A 16666-nucleotide genomic window follows, 5' to 3' on the forward strand; every position below is an offset into this window, starting at 1 on the left:
TCATGAAGGACTCGAATCGAGCTGACCACTTATGACCAAAGGTGAAAATTGGAAATTGAGCTGGCTTTTCCAATAGATTTTTTCCGTGGAATAAAAACGAAATATCCATCCGTTTTGGACAATTTCAGAATAGATAAGCATGCCTGTAAGCATGCAAAAAGTTTGACAAGAGTAGTCTATATTTTAACTTAGTTTTTCATTATTGACATTCTCAAGTGTTTCAGTTTTATAAATCATGTTTGTTCGTGCACATTCCATAGGACTTTTTAATTTAAGACATGCTTTAAATAGTTCTTATTTGTTTTAAGAGATTCTCCAGGCGGGAAAAAGTCTTGCGTCGAAAAAGCGGCGACATCCAAGCACACGGCGAACTAAACGAAAGAGTAAATTCACACAGACACACACATTTCCCACCCCTTGGACACACTTTTTGTGGCCCTGTTTTGACCGAAGTGGATCGGGTTTTTGAGTTATTTATGAGGCCACAGCTATTGTCGGCCGTAGCGAAACTTCTCCCTTCGATGAACTTTTCGTTAAACTTAACCCGACCCTACGCCAACCATGGAATGTCACCAGATGGAAGAAACACTGCAAAGGAAGGACATTTCTGCACCACCTTGCATTATCGCCTCGTCCATCGGTGATGCAGTTTTCATTTGAAACGACTCAAGATTAGCGAACCGCGCCGAAAGAGCGAAAAGTGGTGGCCGATTTTCCACAAACCACCAACCGGTAACCGTTTTGCTCCCGGTAAGTTTTGTCGGACGGCTTTATGCAAAACTTTTCAATAAAGTTGGCACGCGATAAAACCGTGACGCGTTGCGGTCGGGAAAGTTCCCGCCGGGTGTCACACTGTTTGAACGTCTTTCCGATGCAGAAGAGAGGCGAAAACTTTGCCCACCGAGATTTTTCGATTTCGGGAATGTCGGGTCTTATTTGAAATTCAACTTTCACTTAAGAATTTTATTTACCTGGAGCGTTGAGCGTGGCTTGCTAGCATAGATGAATTATTCTAGTAAATTATTTTCCACTTTTTCAACGGAGCAATCATGGCCAATTTTTGTTTTTCCCGATTTTATCCGTGCTGGAGGAACAAAACCACGATTAACGTTTAAGGGACTTTGCTCTACTGGGTAGTTTTCCTATCCAAGGAGCATTGTCCTGAAGGGGCCGTAGTTTGTTTATTCTCGTTTTCGAAAAACGTCGCAAATACACCCGAGTGTAAACGACCGGAAGAAAAACATCCTCTTAGCAAGTTTTTCCGGCAAGCTTCGCCGATGGATCGTCGCAATTCACAAAACGCTCTCCAGCTCTCGAAAAGGACTAAAATGAGGGAGATATATTTGTGTTTTTCTTTACATACCTCGAAGTCGGATGTCAAACGACAAATCTCTGTCAATTTTCGCCTGACCATTTCCGCTCGCCGGCTGCCTCCCGTTTGCCAGCTACGTCTAATGGGTTTCCGCCAAGGCACGGTTCGGAACGGGCAAACGTTTGCAAACGATCCTTCCACCGTTTTTGTTCGGACGCAGGAAACAAATTTAGGACGAATGCTTTTTAGCCCTTTCCCTTTTGTAACCTTTAATTTCGGGATGGGAAAAAGAGCCTGAAGAGCAAAGCACCAAAATTATGGTTCGCGCAAAGCGGACAGAACGTACGGATAGGAGAGGGGATGGAGGGAGGAGCTCAGCCAGGATAACGAATGAAAAGTCAGAGCAGAAATTATCGTGCAAGTTTTTTTCAAGCACTTTTTCACGGTAAAATTTGTTTTTCTTCAAGCATTGTTTTTGTCAGCTTTTGTACACCGAGCGACTGGTGTTAAATGGGAAAACTTTTCGACACATTTTATCAGGGGCCATCAAAATGTGGTGGCATCTTCTTTAAACTCGTTCACGCTTCGCTTTCCGTACCAGGCATGCCGGAAACGTGTGAAAATTATTATGCCGTGAACATTATCTTAAAGCCAGGGTCGGTTTTAACTTCCAACCGTCGGTGGTGTTGGACACTTAGGACTTCATCTGATTTTTTACTTCCTTTCCGTTGTCTAATTATTTTCCTGCTTTCAATGATTACTCGTCAGCGGTTTGCATGCTTTCTTCTCACATCCATATTTTTTACGTTGAACAATTCGTTTATGAACACTTCAATCCCTAAAAAGCAAGCAGGAAAGTAATTGTTAGCTAGCTTTTAGGTGCAAACAAGTAATAGCATGTTGTTTTTGAAATAAATAGATTAAACAAGCCGATTTTATTTGAACAAAACAATTTACGATTTTTCAGAAATAGCTAAAAAACTTAACGTCTATGTTTAAAAAATAACTTTAACCATCAAGTTTGAGCATTATAGTTACGATGTTTAGTTAACCCCTTCACAGTTTTGCCCGAGCGTGACTTGGCAAGCAAATCGAATTTGTACTGCTTTGCTTGTACGTTTTACGTGTTTGTACATGTTTTTTTTTAATTTATTTGACACTACACAAATTGAACCAAATTTTTGGTTACTATTGCCAAATTATTGCTGATTACAAACCCAAGTAACACATATCGTAGAACAAAAATACTTGTTTCGTTGATTTGCAAACAAAACTTGAATAAACCCCATTGAAGCTTTTAAATGTATGTATGGATAAACTGGTAAATTTTTGATAAAAACTCAGCAAAACCCACTATAATGTAAAAAGTTATATGTATTATTTTAAGAAAAACAACAACTGATAAGCTTTGCACACAACCGTTAATTTCTAGCAACTCCAAGTTTAGTAATATTGATATTATGCTGTGTAATTTTATCTAAAAGTATAGGTTGTACCAAACAGCATCGGTTTCATCGTGTTAACTTGAATAAATTTTTAGTGTAAAACATTTATGTTTTCGTGCATGTGAGTCTCCAAACAAATGTCAACAAGGGTGTAGAGCCCTTAAATTAGTTTTTTAGCATGATTGGAAGCGATAGCACATCGGCCAAAGAACGGTTAAGCGTACAAGAAAAGTGCATAATAAAAATTTCAATAAAATTTCAATAAATAATAAAAAATTCAAAACTTGAAGGTCTAAAATATATTCTAAAGTAATTTTTATTTATTTCTTTTTTTCCGTCGGAATTGAAATTTTGGTTGGACGTCCATTAATGCTATAGAAACCATCGACCATGTTCATCCTTAATGTACCTCACAAGCATTGGATGAAAAGCGTATCTCCTGGGATGGATAAATACGTGCTATTAAAGGAACAGTTCCGATTCTCCCAATGGGACCATCAATCTTCCGTCAAGTTTTGTTGCGTCCTAGTACAAGGCATCTATCACTTGTTTCGTTTTTATATTGCTCCTTCCCTCTCACTCTACCGTATACACGCGTATTTACCAAATTCTGGTAGCTTTTTTTCATTAAAGACTCATTAAATTGCAAGATTGATCGATAGCGCTCGCCGATTATTTGATTGCTGGGGAAGCTTTCCTAGAAATCTATTCCACAGCTGTAGGCGGAATAACATATCGCTTCTCATCCATGAAACCATTAGCCACTGTCTTGCCGCATACATTCATACATACATATCTCATGCCAATACGCCACCATGTCACGCTCGATTCTGTCCTAGTTTTTCGAAATACAATCACCGCAGCACCGCAGTAGGCTTTCTTCCGATTGCAACTTTATGATTCGATGTCGAAGCCGAGATGGAATGGATCGGTCATTTCCGAAGCGTGGCGAAGGCCGAAAGAATAGTCTGCAGCAGAGAAACCACTTCTGTGCCGGCGAGAATAACATCAGCTTCGAGATGGTATCTGCCGATTGGGGGAATTTCAGTCCCACTCCAAACTGGGCATACCAACACAGACACACATAATCTCGCACAGGCGAAAGCCTTTTTTCCGAACAAAACAAGACTTTTTTTTATTTAGGCGTTTCTTTTGACATTTTCCAACCACCAGAATCTTCCATGCTTGAGCTACCACATTTCTCCAACGGCGTGGGTCGGTAATAAATGTTCGTTGGGAAAATGAATTCCAGCCAACAAGTTTATATTTTTCTTCGCTCGCTTTGTTTGCTCCTAAATAAACTAAACTGAACGAAACCTTCGTCGAACGCCGCCCCGATGTGACGCAATGTTTTGCCATACCGACATAACTTTTCATTGTTTTCGGGGCTCTAGCATATTTCTTAATACCAACAATATGGAATATGTTCTTGGATACACATCTCCATCGTGAGAGCTGCAAACCATGGGCTCGCAGTCAATGTGGGGTCACTCCGGTCAAACGGTGTGACGGCGTGAACGCCTGGAATACTGGCCTCCTCGTGGCGCCACTGGACCCCCTGGAGACAGGGGTGACGAACAGAGATCTGGGTGGGAGGGATATCCGCCCTCCCGTGCACTATCAGGGTGATGACCCCGTTGGGCCGGGGTTATGGTAGTGTGCCGCAGACGGAACGGGCCTTGTAAGGTGTCTTTTATCCTGGTTTTAGATACCTAGCCCTCTGGTCTGTTTAGCCTCTCCGAGTGAGGGAGGTTAGGATGGACCCTATGTCAGCGGACAGGACCGCGAAGACATAGGGAGTGTTTCGGAAGGGATTCACTCTCCTGGAAGTTTCACGAAAAGTCGCAAAGGTCGAAGTCCAGATGTGCTCTGTCGCCTCCCGGGGCGCAGGACTGAGACCGATGCGCAGGCCGCGAGTGGACGTTCGGATACGAAGGAGTTGGTGGTGCTTCTCCTGGGGTTGCTGGCGGGCGAGTATGATGGGATGGTCACATCGAAAGCCATGACCAGCAGCAGAACGGACGACGCTTGCGGCACAGGCGGGCACGTAAGTGCAGGCGCTAAGGCGCACAGTAGGAAGGTGACGGAAAGGTCTATGGGGCGACTTGCCATACGTCGATAGGGGATGCACCGGTGAGCGTTGGCACCAAGGTGGTACCTTTGCGACAATTGTCTCGTCAAACCGGAAACCAGCCTGTCAAGGGCCTGGCACAAGACCAGCCAGGCCAAAGGAAGCACCAGCGGGTGCAGAACGCGGGCACATTAGTGCAGGCGCGAAAGCGCACTGTGTGGAGTGAGGGCAGGACAGGCTATGGGGCGACTTGTGATTTGTCGGTAAGGGATCCACCGCTAAGCGCTGCCGGTGATAACTATGCGATAATGAACAAGTCAATCCAGAAACCTGAACTGTCAAGGGCCTGGCACAACATCGGCCAGGGAAAGTGGATGAGGGCAAGTCCGACATAGACGCGACAAAGAATTGGTTGATGTAGGGCGCCGAGGATTGCCGACCAAGGCAACCAAGTCTTCCATGACTAAGTCAAGTCAGACGTTGGACGACCCCAGGGTGAAGGGAACAAGACTGGATACTTAAGGTTTGTGATGCTTTGGGGAGGGATGCACCGGGGGTTACAGCTGATACCCGCCAATCGCGGTACCGAACCATCGCTGAACAACCTCTAGGACACCGGTCGAGTTCAGGGCCTTGTACATTCCAAACAGGCCACAGGGGACGGCACGTAGACCGAGCAGGAGCTTGGTTTTGCGGGCCAGCATGAGTAACATCAAGAAGTGTCAGATATCGGAGACCCAGCACGTAGACGAGGCAGGAGCCTAGTTTTGCGGGCTGACGCATCCGCATGATATTTGAACCTTAGTGCAAGTCCCATTTACGGGATTTTAGGAGGTAGTGGTGTCATGTAAGTCAGCTGTCGGATCGATCTTCTGAGCCGCTTAAGTTGCATTGCGCCGAGTCCGTCTCCTTAGGCTTGGGAAATAGCCCCTGGTAGTCAGGGTAGTACCTGTTAGACCTTTGGCGACACGCGCTTTCACCCTTCAGGAGTTAGTTGCGTGCCACAGCGTCCGTAAACTGTGATTTTATCCTAGGGACAGATGCCTCTTCCGTCATCGCTTCTACCGTGTAGGTGCACAGCGTGACGGAAGGTGAAAGGCTCAGAGGAGGGAGTAATGTTGGTCATGGTCCCTCGGGGCCAAGGCCAATGTGAACCCTCGTCCAAAAAGAGCTGCAAACCATGATGCTTCCCGCAAAGCCTCATCTGAGCCTGAAGCGTTTCCGTTGCGCCGCAGTGAACCGGTAAAGTATCAAATTCCCGAAACGTTCCGCGTGCGCTGGGCAGGAAGTTTTGTTTACGCGTTTGCAATCCAAACAGAACGACCGACAAAAACACTTCCTCCATATGGGTGTGCTTGTACCGGCACGCGAAAGGCACAATCGCATCCGGTGTCGGGTGGAGCTGGTGGAAAATCGGAATCCAATAAATTCGACCCGCTCGCTCTTCTAAGGCGAAAATCTGCCCCAACGCTGCTAAAGGTGTCTTCCGCCGACACACAACACCAAAAGCAACGTGAGAATATAAACCTTTCGGAATAAATGCTTCCGTTCGGAATTCGACATCTGCATGGTTCATTCTTCTGGCGTGAAGGATTACTCGGTGATTGCTTTGGCAAAGGGGGAGCTATTGCCGATGCGTGAGCGATATCGATGGTATCGATTCATTCCCGCGTCGCTGAAGAAGGAAAAATCGCGTTCACGTTATCAAATATTTTGCTTCCGACGAAGGTAATCCGAAACCGTTTGTGAACCAGATGGAAACTTTTTTGGACATCCTATTCTTGTGGGTGTTTCAAGGAAACCTTGGGAAGCTGAATTTAAAGAATGATTACGATTTAATGTGTTCGTAATGACACTTTGATTGGATGTAACCACAAAGCGATGGGAATGGGAAAATTGATGGGAAGCATCGATCAGCTCTGGTACGATCTCAAGAACCTCCATTCGATACGAGACCAATTATAGCTTTAAAGGAAGTTGCTACCACATGATTTGCGCTCAATGTGATGGTTATTTAAAATATTTTTTTTTATGAATGTTGGTTTTAATTTTAATACACTCTAGCCTTACATCTAATATACTAATTTTACTACTAAGGTTTATCGATCTATTCCAACCAAACAAATACAATTCCTTAAGATAGTTTAATAATCACCCAGTCACATAAAAATCATATATCGATTATGCTTAAAGTATCTCATTCGTATGACACAATGAAAAATGGAAATTTGAACCCAGTTTTCCACTTGCTCCGTTTTCCAGAACGGAGTAGGTGATCATGTCCCTGTCTTATCCGGCCAGCGATTGGAGACAGTAGCGTGAAACATGATATAGTGGCTCTTCTTATCGCACCACACTTGACGGGCTAACAAAGCGCAGCTAATGAGCCCATTCTCATTGGCGGACGGAAGCTAATGAATGATCAGGAAAGGGTAAAACTGAAAGCCTGAGCTAGGGTCGCGGCTGTGGCCAGCTTTGCTACGGAAGAGTTTGCGACACGTCAGTGACATCTTGGACATACAATATGCTTCCTATCTACGCTGAAATATGTCCCACCAGGAAGCGTATTATTATTTTACACCATGTGTTACCATTGTATCGTGGGGACAAAACACCAAACAGTTTTCCTTAATTAACTCTTGTTTTATGTTTATGTATTATTTTTGTAACAGAAGTAACTGATTATAAGGATATTTCTTTAAATAAAACGAGATGGATCGGAACTGTCAAAGTTATTGGATAGCTAAACTTGAGTAAAGACCAATATTTTCATGATCCAATTTTCATACCAAGCTATATTTATGTTTATATTTAAGTCGCAACGACAGTCTACATTTCATAGAAAATAAAAGATTTTGATTGACATAGCAATTGAAACAAATATGAAAAGTTTTGAAAATAAATGTACGATTTTCCAAATATGAACTTCATGCAAGAGATAAACATCTTGTTTTGCTTCAAATGGGAATTTGTTTTGCCTATTTTGAAGTCCCCAACATGGAACAATGTAGACTATTTCTTGTGTATAAACGCTACATTGAAATAGGTAAAGAAAACCAGTGGAAATTAACAGTAATAAATTCAAGCATCACAAACAAATCATCAAGTAATGCGAAACAATAATCCTTGGTCAAATTGTTTATCAACGTGTACTAAAGCCATTGGACATAGGAATAACAATCAACCAACAAACCGTACGTTATATCCTGGTGCGTTACATTGCAACTACACGAAACGGTTGCACAAGCTATGACTGCGTCCTATTTTCCATCCCTGCTTCGTGGAGACTGACTCCGATCTCAAACACTACCACTAACGGCAACTTTCTCCAGCCACCGGCAATGATGATAAATGTCGTCCGCCTGTCATCACTTTCCCAATTTGAGCGCGAGCACTTTTCACACCGCGATTCAATTTAGCTGCGCCCGGAGGCAGTCCCAGCTTCGTGCTTCTCAGGCCCTTCCTCCTTGCGCTATCTGTGATTGTTGGTGTGCAGTTGCGGTTGCAGCACAGAATAAGCAATTTTAGGATTTAATGTTTCGCCTGGCACAGCCTTTGTTCCGTGACCCTTGACCCCAGCGAACCAACGGCTGTCAAAGTTTTGGTGAACGTAAACCGGAAAGGGGCAGGCTTTTGGCTGGCATATAACTGTCGCAATCGTACGGCGCTCGCATGCCACCGGAAGCGTAGTTCTCCACCCAAACCATGTTTGGATGTTGTGAATTCGAAGCAGTCTCCCCGCGTCGCCACATGCATCGACCACTTACACACACGCACACACACAGTCAGAATGTTTTTCCTAAATCATGCAGTTGGTACAACGCAACGGTCCCTTTTTGGACCGGATGTTCCATTCGTTCGGTTTCGATTGCGCACCGACTGAAAGCAACAAACTGCTACCGAAGCAAACATTCCGCGACACTTCGGATTTCGGCTTCCTGGTGCAGTGCAGGAGAGTGGACAACACAGACGTCCATTGTCCTTGTCCGGAGCTGCATCTGTTCCTGCATCCGTAATGGCTGCCAGATGGAGCGACATGGAAAATGGGTCATTCGCGGGATGCCAGCAGCCATTTCGAACATTCCAATCCAACCGTGATCGTTTCTCATACAAGAGGTGGCATTAAAATATGGCGCGAATGTTAGCTCATTCGCAGCTTAAAGTTTTTCATTGTAAGAAGCTTGTAAGAATGTATGAAATAATATTGTTTGACTATTTTGTGATTTGTTTTTATGATATTATGATTATGAATGTAATAGTATAATAGTTTAATCTTTAATTTTTGTTCTTATTTCAAGTTCAATCGAATCCATACATTTACGGAACACAAAACCCAATAAACCTTACCATAAATGCCTTTTAATCAATTTATTCCATTTAATAGCTATGCCAAAGAAGTGCTACCGGTCATTCCAAAAATTTACATGACGCTAACAAACCAACCAAGGGCAATTCCGTTTTCGAAACTGTCAACCATTTCATTGCTGTACTCAATAAAGCTTTCCGGCAGCCCGTTGCCACAGCAACCGTGCCTGTAGCAAGTTCGGCTTGCATCTGCTCCTGCCCCGAGCATGTCCGCATTAATCATCTCCCCCGAGTGCTGAATCACCTGCCGCCAGCTGGTGCTGAAGCAGCGCAAAACCACGTTCGCACCGGACCGGGGCACGTTTTGGGCAGACCACATAGACCTTTTTCGGGCAGACGGCCAAGTCAAACAAATGAATCGAATGGCCACGATAGTTCCCTGGGGAAAGTGTGAAGGAGAAAAACGGGACGCGTGTGAGGGTGAGGATAAGATTCCGAATCCGGTGCAAGCCTGAAATAAATGACTTGAACACCGTGATCCGTGAATGGAGGGTAGCGCTTTTGCACACACATTTGCATAAAATCGATAAATCGTTCCCGGAAACGCTCCCGAATGGTCAGTTGCCTCTGCCTTTGAGCCCCCGAAGTTGAGGCAACGGTCATTCGGTGGAACGTTTTAATGTCTTTGGGACTTACGAACAGTTGGTGGGTAATTAAAGTATGAAGGGAGAAAGTATTTTATTAAAGCCCTAATAAACGATATTGTTCCCCGATTGGAAAATCATTGAGCAAAAGTTGCATCGGCATGACGGGTACAAATCGGCTGTTTAATTGCATTTCAAGCTGCTGTCATGACTTATCCATAACTTATACTTACGCGCATGTTTTATTATCAGCTTATGAAACGAATTTATCTAATCGTTTTTTTCTTCCTGTATCCTGATTATTTAATTCATTTTACAACGCTGATTCTTATTCGATATGAAATAATTATTTTCATATTATACTTAATTTTTAATTTCATAGAGCAGAAAATGTCCTCTTCAAATTCCAAAAGGGACATGATGATATCATAACAAAACTCTCAATCATGGCTTCCGAAAAGCTCCGGAATCCCACTTCACTTCTGCCAGTTTCAGACATACTTTCAAACGATAGTCCGAAAAAAACCCCAATTTTTCGGAACCCTTTTTCACGCTCTCAGAGTCCTTAACCTGACACATTAGAAAGACTTGATTCAAATACTAGACGTACAAAATTGAAAACCCTTTAAGTTATAGCTTACAAATACCTATTACTCTACCTAAGAAGAGAGTCGCTCTTTTTCCTCGTAAATTTTTTCCTCGTAAATGTTTCTCTTCTGAAGTGTCACGATCCATGCTGTTTAGTTCATTTGCTTAAGTCCTTCTAATGTCGAGTATATTTGACCTCTTTCTTCCATCAGGATCCGTTACACAGTGAATATCGTAAAAAGTTCATAAAATTGTGTCCCTCAACGACTTCAGCGGTAGGGTAGAGATTATGGTGTCCCACTATTTTATCCTACTTCCGACCTCCTTAAGCTGCAATGTCGCTTTATGATAATGACCGCACTCTCATTTGCTGAGGCTGTGTTTCGGAAGATATGTCCAACTGCAAGTGAACGGGAGAAAGATTCTTGAGAAGATCGGCATGTATTTGCATTTGTACTATTTAATACATGCTTGCATCAACTTTTTGGACCCTAAGGCAAATGAAAGCTATTTCCATAACGAACGACAAATATTTCTACGGAAATGTATCATAACTCTTTGTGTATAATTGGGTTTCGGTAAATGTAATTGTTCCCTTATTTCGGTCCTGCTACTGACTTTAATCTAGTAAAATACAAAATACCAAGTCAAATATAAAACAACAGTAAATATGTTCAAGGATTTGTTTTTGTTTCTTTTTAATCAGCCAAAATTTCAAAATAATGGAGGCGCCTGGTACTTTACTTCACAGATAACCAAGTCTTATTTTGTTACTGACTGTTTTACGCTATAATGTATTTTTCTTTATTTAGTTCTTTGGCAATCTAGCATTTATAAAGCTCTTTGGATGATTATACTCCGTTTTAGCTATGTCTAAACTAATAATATGTAATTGGAATTTAACTAACGGAAACCAAGAAAACAAATTAAATACTGACCTTTCTTAAACATCGGTTCATCATTATGGCGTGCTTTGTTCACCACCAACCCGATAGAGCAGTGTTGAGAGAAAATAATCCTTATGAAGGTTTCCCCTCTTTCCTAGCTACCCATCATCCATTACCCCCTTTCCACTTCCTAACTGAAGATGTCGTGCCGCTTTCGTTAACCCAATCGACCAGAAGTAAGTGTCGCGATCGAAAAGTTTACGACCCTTTTACAATTAAACCGATTTATCAAGTTCAAGATTAACAAGGCCACCAACCCGGGAGTTCCAACGGTGGAAAACTATTGACCCTCACCCAACCATGATGCGGCTACCCGTGAGCCCAAGCGGATTAAAGCTCGGGATGAGTAGTTGGTTCCAATTTTCCAACCCGTTGAAATGCGTTCCACGTATCAGGTTGGGCGTTCGAAGGGAATAATAAACCTTGCCCCGGACACGGCGAGTCATCGATTGGCCTGTGGCTATAATGATAAGTGTCGTTTCCCAACGGTTCCAACGCAATGCGGGTCGTGGGATTAAATTTCCTTGTAGCGGTTCATGATTTCACCGTAACGAGACCAACCTTTTCCCTGGTTGGAGGATGTTTTCCGTCCGGATCGTCTGGAGACAATGCCGACGCATAAATGGTTTAAATTTTCTTTCCAGTCGGTAAATCATCGTGGTTGTACGAAGTGAAACATTATTTTGCTTCCATCAATCGCTTCACCTGTCGATTTGAAACGCAAGAAAACTCACCCTCTGTCCTCAGCCGGCGAATGTGAGACAAAGGGATGTAGATGCCAGGAAAAAACCACCACCGGAACCTTCCCAGACAAGGTTTTAATTTGCATCGCTCGGATCGTCTCGGGCTCGGCGAAACGGTCACCTTTCCGAGCCAAACGATACTAATTCACCGTAAAACCAGAACGACCTGAACGTAAACGATTGTCACGCCTTGCGCGCGCCCAACAAAGGGACCAACGGGTACAATATTCCCTCAAGTGCCTCGAAATCGGATCAGAAATGAAAACCCCCAACATCATGTGCGCTGCCCAGCGCACTCGATGTCTAGGAGCACACGGGACCGAGGTTGGGCAAGGTAGCTTCTGTTTCTCTACTGATTACATTCTTTATTCAAAATAATCTTGCCACCGGTATTGTTGATTACACAAGGCGAGGAGAAATGCTGTGAAACGAAACGCCAACGGTAACATAAATGAAATCCGCTGAACCCATGTCTCCAGTTTCTGAGAAATTTGACGAGGAGTGGTTTGTTCGAGGGCATGAATTTGTGATGGTTTGGTCTCGCATTGTCATGGTTGATTTGTAAATTTGTGTTGAGTTTGAATATTGTTTCGTTTCTTCACCGATTTTAACAAAGACATAACGAAGGTTTTGTCTTTTTATGTTTTGGTCCATCAGCAAACAAAGACAAACTATGAACCATCCACTATTTTGTAGTTGTTTACATGACTTATGTACAGCAGAATTTATTTGCAAACAACTTCTATTTGTTTCACTCCACGACTGAAGAAATCTCTTCCAGCACGATCATTAACACCAGCGGTGTCCAGCAACATCGGAAAACATAAACGGTCCAGCAGAGTAATGGACGAAAAAGAGAATGACGCAAAAAAAGAAAAAAAAACTAAACTTACAAATACAAAAACAAGAAACACTGCCCTATGAGGTCAAACGGCTGTCGCCGGCAATGAACAAAACATAGCGCACACACACATACGACCGTACGCTGTAATAAAGAAAGGTCATTCGAGCATACTGCTCTTCTACATAAATTAGACTTAACTGTCGTTTGTTTGGCCGCTGCAAGGCCCATAAAATCTAATTAAATTAATCGCACAGCGCGCACAGAAAACGGACCACAGAATGAGGTCCATTTGGCAACCTTCCGTTGTGCAAAAGATCGACGAACGTTTCTTCTGTTTTTTTTGTGTCTCAGAAATCGCAAAACCCGAACCGAAAGCAAATGAAAGCAAAAGGTCCACCGTAGCTCAGACACCGTAGCAATGGAGTACGTTGAAACGAGTGAAGTGAATCGAAAAGATGGAAAACCGATGCGATCTGCTCAACTATTGAAACACCTTTCTGTTTGCATCGTTCTTTCGTAATTTACTTGACCAAAAGTTTTTTACGAACCGCCGAGTAACATTAAATTTTACATTTCAACGAATTATTACTGAACGTTCCATTACTTCTGCTAGTTTTCCGAAATATTAGAACGCGAACGATCGTTCCGTGTTTTTAATTTTCTCGTAAAAACATTCTCAACTCTATCCTTAGCTAAAAATATAAGTTACAAGTTTTTGTTCACGAAACTGAAACGATTATGTTACAAAAACAACAAATATTTCAGACACGGTCATTATACTACAACAAATTTGACTTTCAAGGACTCAGTTTGAGATTTTTTCCGAAAATACAAATTATCCCAAGCTTTAAGAAAATGGATTATTGGACCAAGCTGTCCCTTTTCCAACACATTTGTTGTTTTTCCTACGTACTCTCTACGCAAGCAACCTATTGTGCAATACAACTTATGAGAAAAATGATGATAATCATTAATTTCCATTTGCTACAGCGGAGCGTCCGAAAAACAAGCGCAGTTCCAACCAAAACCATACAGGATGACGAAAGGCTAAAAGGAGCAACACACAAACAAAGAGATGGGGCAAAAAACCCAATTGAACCAAAGTTCGGATGATGGAAAACTTTGGCCACGAACAGGGGGGAAGGTTTAATTAAGTTTTCTCCTTTCTGTTAATGACTTTGGAATGGTTACCTTTGGGTTCGGCTTTTTTCATCGCTTGATCACTCCACGTAAAGGAAAAAAAAGGAAAGCCGTCAACACTTGCATTGTTTTTTTTTCTGGGAAAAGCAGTGAAAGGTGTTGTAACTTTTTTATTGTTGGAGAGGAAAAAAATCAACCCTCTTGCCGAGCTGATTTTAATCTGTGCATCTGATGCAGATGATGCACTCAACGCACACCACGTGACGATGAACACAATCTGGACCGTACCAGAATCGAATCAATTGTTCGTCGTTCGAAGGGAGTGCGGTTCTTTTTAGCAAATTCCACTCGTCACCCCTTCCCGATCGTTCGAAATTCGATTATTCGATCCAATATTGACCACATGGGCGCCCGTATATTTCCATCTTCGATGGCAACACATTCCCCCCCGACACCGATCGGTTGAAAATCGAACAGCAGCTGTCGAGCGGTTGATTTCGTCGAAGTCAGCGAAAGATAAAAACGCCCCAAACGAGTTTCGGCCAAGCCCTCGAATGGACGAAATGACACCCGTTCTGGCGATAATAAATGACATGTACTGCAATTATCCTCGTCCTGGTGGTCAGCGAATGCTCGTGATACAACGCGCACGTTTTAATTATCGCCATTTAATGACCACTGGCGCGAACATTCGGTCGCGATGCCGGTCGGTCGGTTCCGTTCCGATGGGACAAACCTTCCACCGCTTTATCGAAAACCGGCACGCAAGGCGTCAACAAACGGACCGATGTTGTTATGAAGTCATCCGCGGGAAATAAACAAACTGACCATGGATTCGTGGCCGAATGAAAAATACAACAAGGGTGTGAAACATGTTTTCGAGGCTCACGAGTTTGTGGAAGCAATTGCAATGGAGTTCATGTTTGTTGAAACACAATCAAAGTTGTTGTTACAAAAATTCCAATGAAAACTAGTAGAATTTAACTAGAGGAGATTTTATGACTTCTGCCGCTTTTTATTGGCGCTCTTGAAAACTGTATTAGCACACCAGAGTACACACAAAGCTATATGAACCAGTAATATTTTCATGAGAACGAATCATTGATGTGAGTCAATTAAAATTAAGTGATTTGTAATGGAGCGTCAAATCCTAAATTAAATCAGATCAATTTGGCTCACTCAGAATGATTTAGCTCACCTTGCGTCCACCATAGTGGCATCGCAGAAGTTCGTCGGGTCTGCTAAAGGAAGCTGCAAAATCATTCTTTGTGAGCCAAACCAGAAATAAGTCAAAATAAATCATCCTGGCGTATTGAATCAAGTCACTGATCACGAAGAAATAATTCACTCACTCGCTCTGACTCAGTTCGCACATCACTAGTATGCATATTTAAACCTCGCCCACTGATAATTAAAACAAACACGTGTCGCGCAGCAATAAACATTTTAATTACCTTTACTGTTTTACCTAATCAACTTTGTGATCTATTTCACCACCACACACGCCCCCTGTGTACACTATAATTCACTCGGACCGCCCAGAGTGACAAACAACATAAACCAATTAATCGGCTCCAGTTTGTGGTGGCAAATTTATGCCAAAAGCCTCGGTCACGAAACCGAACCCCAACTTTATTGGGAATGTGGCCAAACATTTCGCGAGCTGACAAGTAGAGAGTGAGGTCATCGGGAGGTCTCGATGGGGTTGCAGAGAATTTCCACTCTTTTTTATCGATCGAAACTGAACATAATAAATCGGTCGAAATGCGCTCCGGTAATGACCAAACATGTGTGCCCCAGTGAGTAACAAATTTAACTCAAGTAGGTAAAAAAGTACCTCTCACAGCATTGGTTTGGTAAATGCGCCCAGAGGACCTCCAAAATAGGGCAGCAACGCGTGGTTTCAAAAGAAAAAAAAAGAACAAAAACCGAAAGGATAGTACCATTTTTTTTAACAAGACAAAATCCCCGACACGTATTGGAATGGAAATGCTCCATAGTCGTTACTTTATCTTTTGCACCGGTCACCCATGATATATTTGAATGTGTGGTTCGCCGAAGAGAATAACGATCCCGGGGATGGCATAAAGCACTGGCTCCTTCGATCTATGAGTTTTCGCGGTCTAAGAGTTTTTCACTATAAAATCAAGTCAAGGCAAGATGGAAGCAGCTATTTGCTTTATATGATCACTTTAAAATATAAATCAGAAAGGTTTTTTAAAACAATTCATGTATAAATTCACAGCTCTATTATCAAGACATCATGTTGGTCAAAATTTTGTCCAAGGTCTACTGTTTTCAATAAATTTGAAAAATATTTTACAAGTTCAACACTATGGTCATATTTTCCATTTTAATTGTCATTACCTTTCATAAAAGCAAACATTTATGAAATAAGATAAGTTGGTTTAACAATCCGTTTTGTTTGTTTGATATTTGTTTCGTAGATTAGTTGATTTAGTTTAACAGACAATCTCAGATGGCATTAAATCAATTTCTTGACCAACAAATTTGCTGATGCATTGTGCACCTGACAGGACAATATATTTGGGTATGATTGCGAGCACAAAGACGGACATTCTAGGTCAAGCGAAAGTTTTCCCGCCCGAGGCAACCCCTGGAAAAGC

This window comes from Anopheles ziemanni, chromosome 2, assembly GCF_943734765.1.
Source record: "Anopheles ziemanni chromosome 2, idAnoZiCoDA_A2_x.2, whole genome shotgun sequence".
Classification (NCBI taxonomy): domain Eukaryota; kingdom Metazoa; phylum Arthropoda; class Insecta; order Diptera; family Culicidae; genus Anopheles; species Anopheles ziemanni.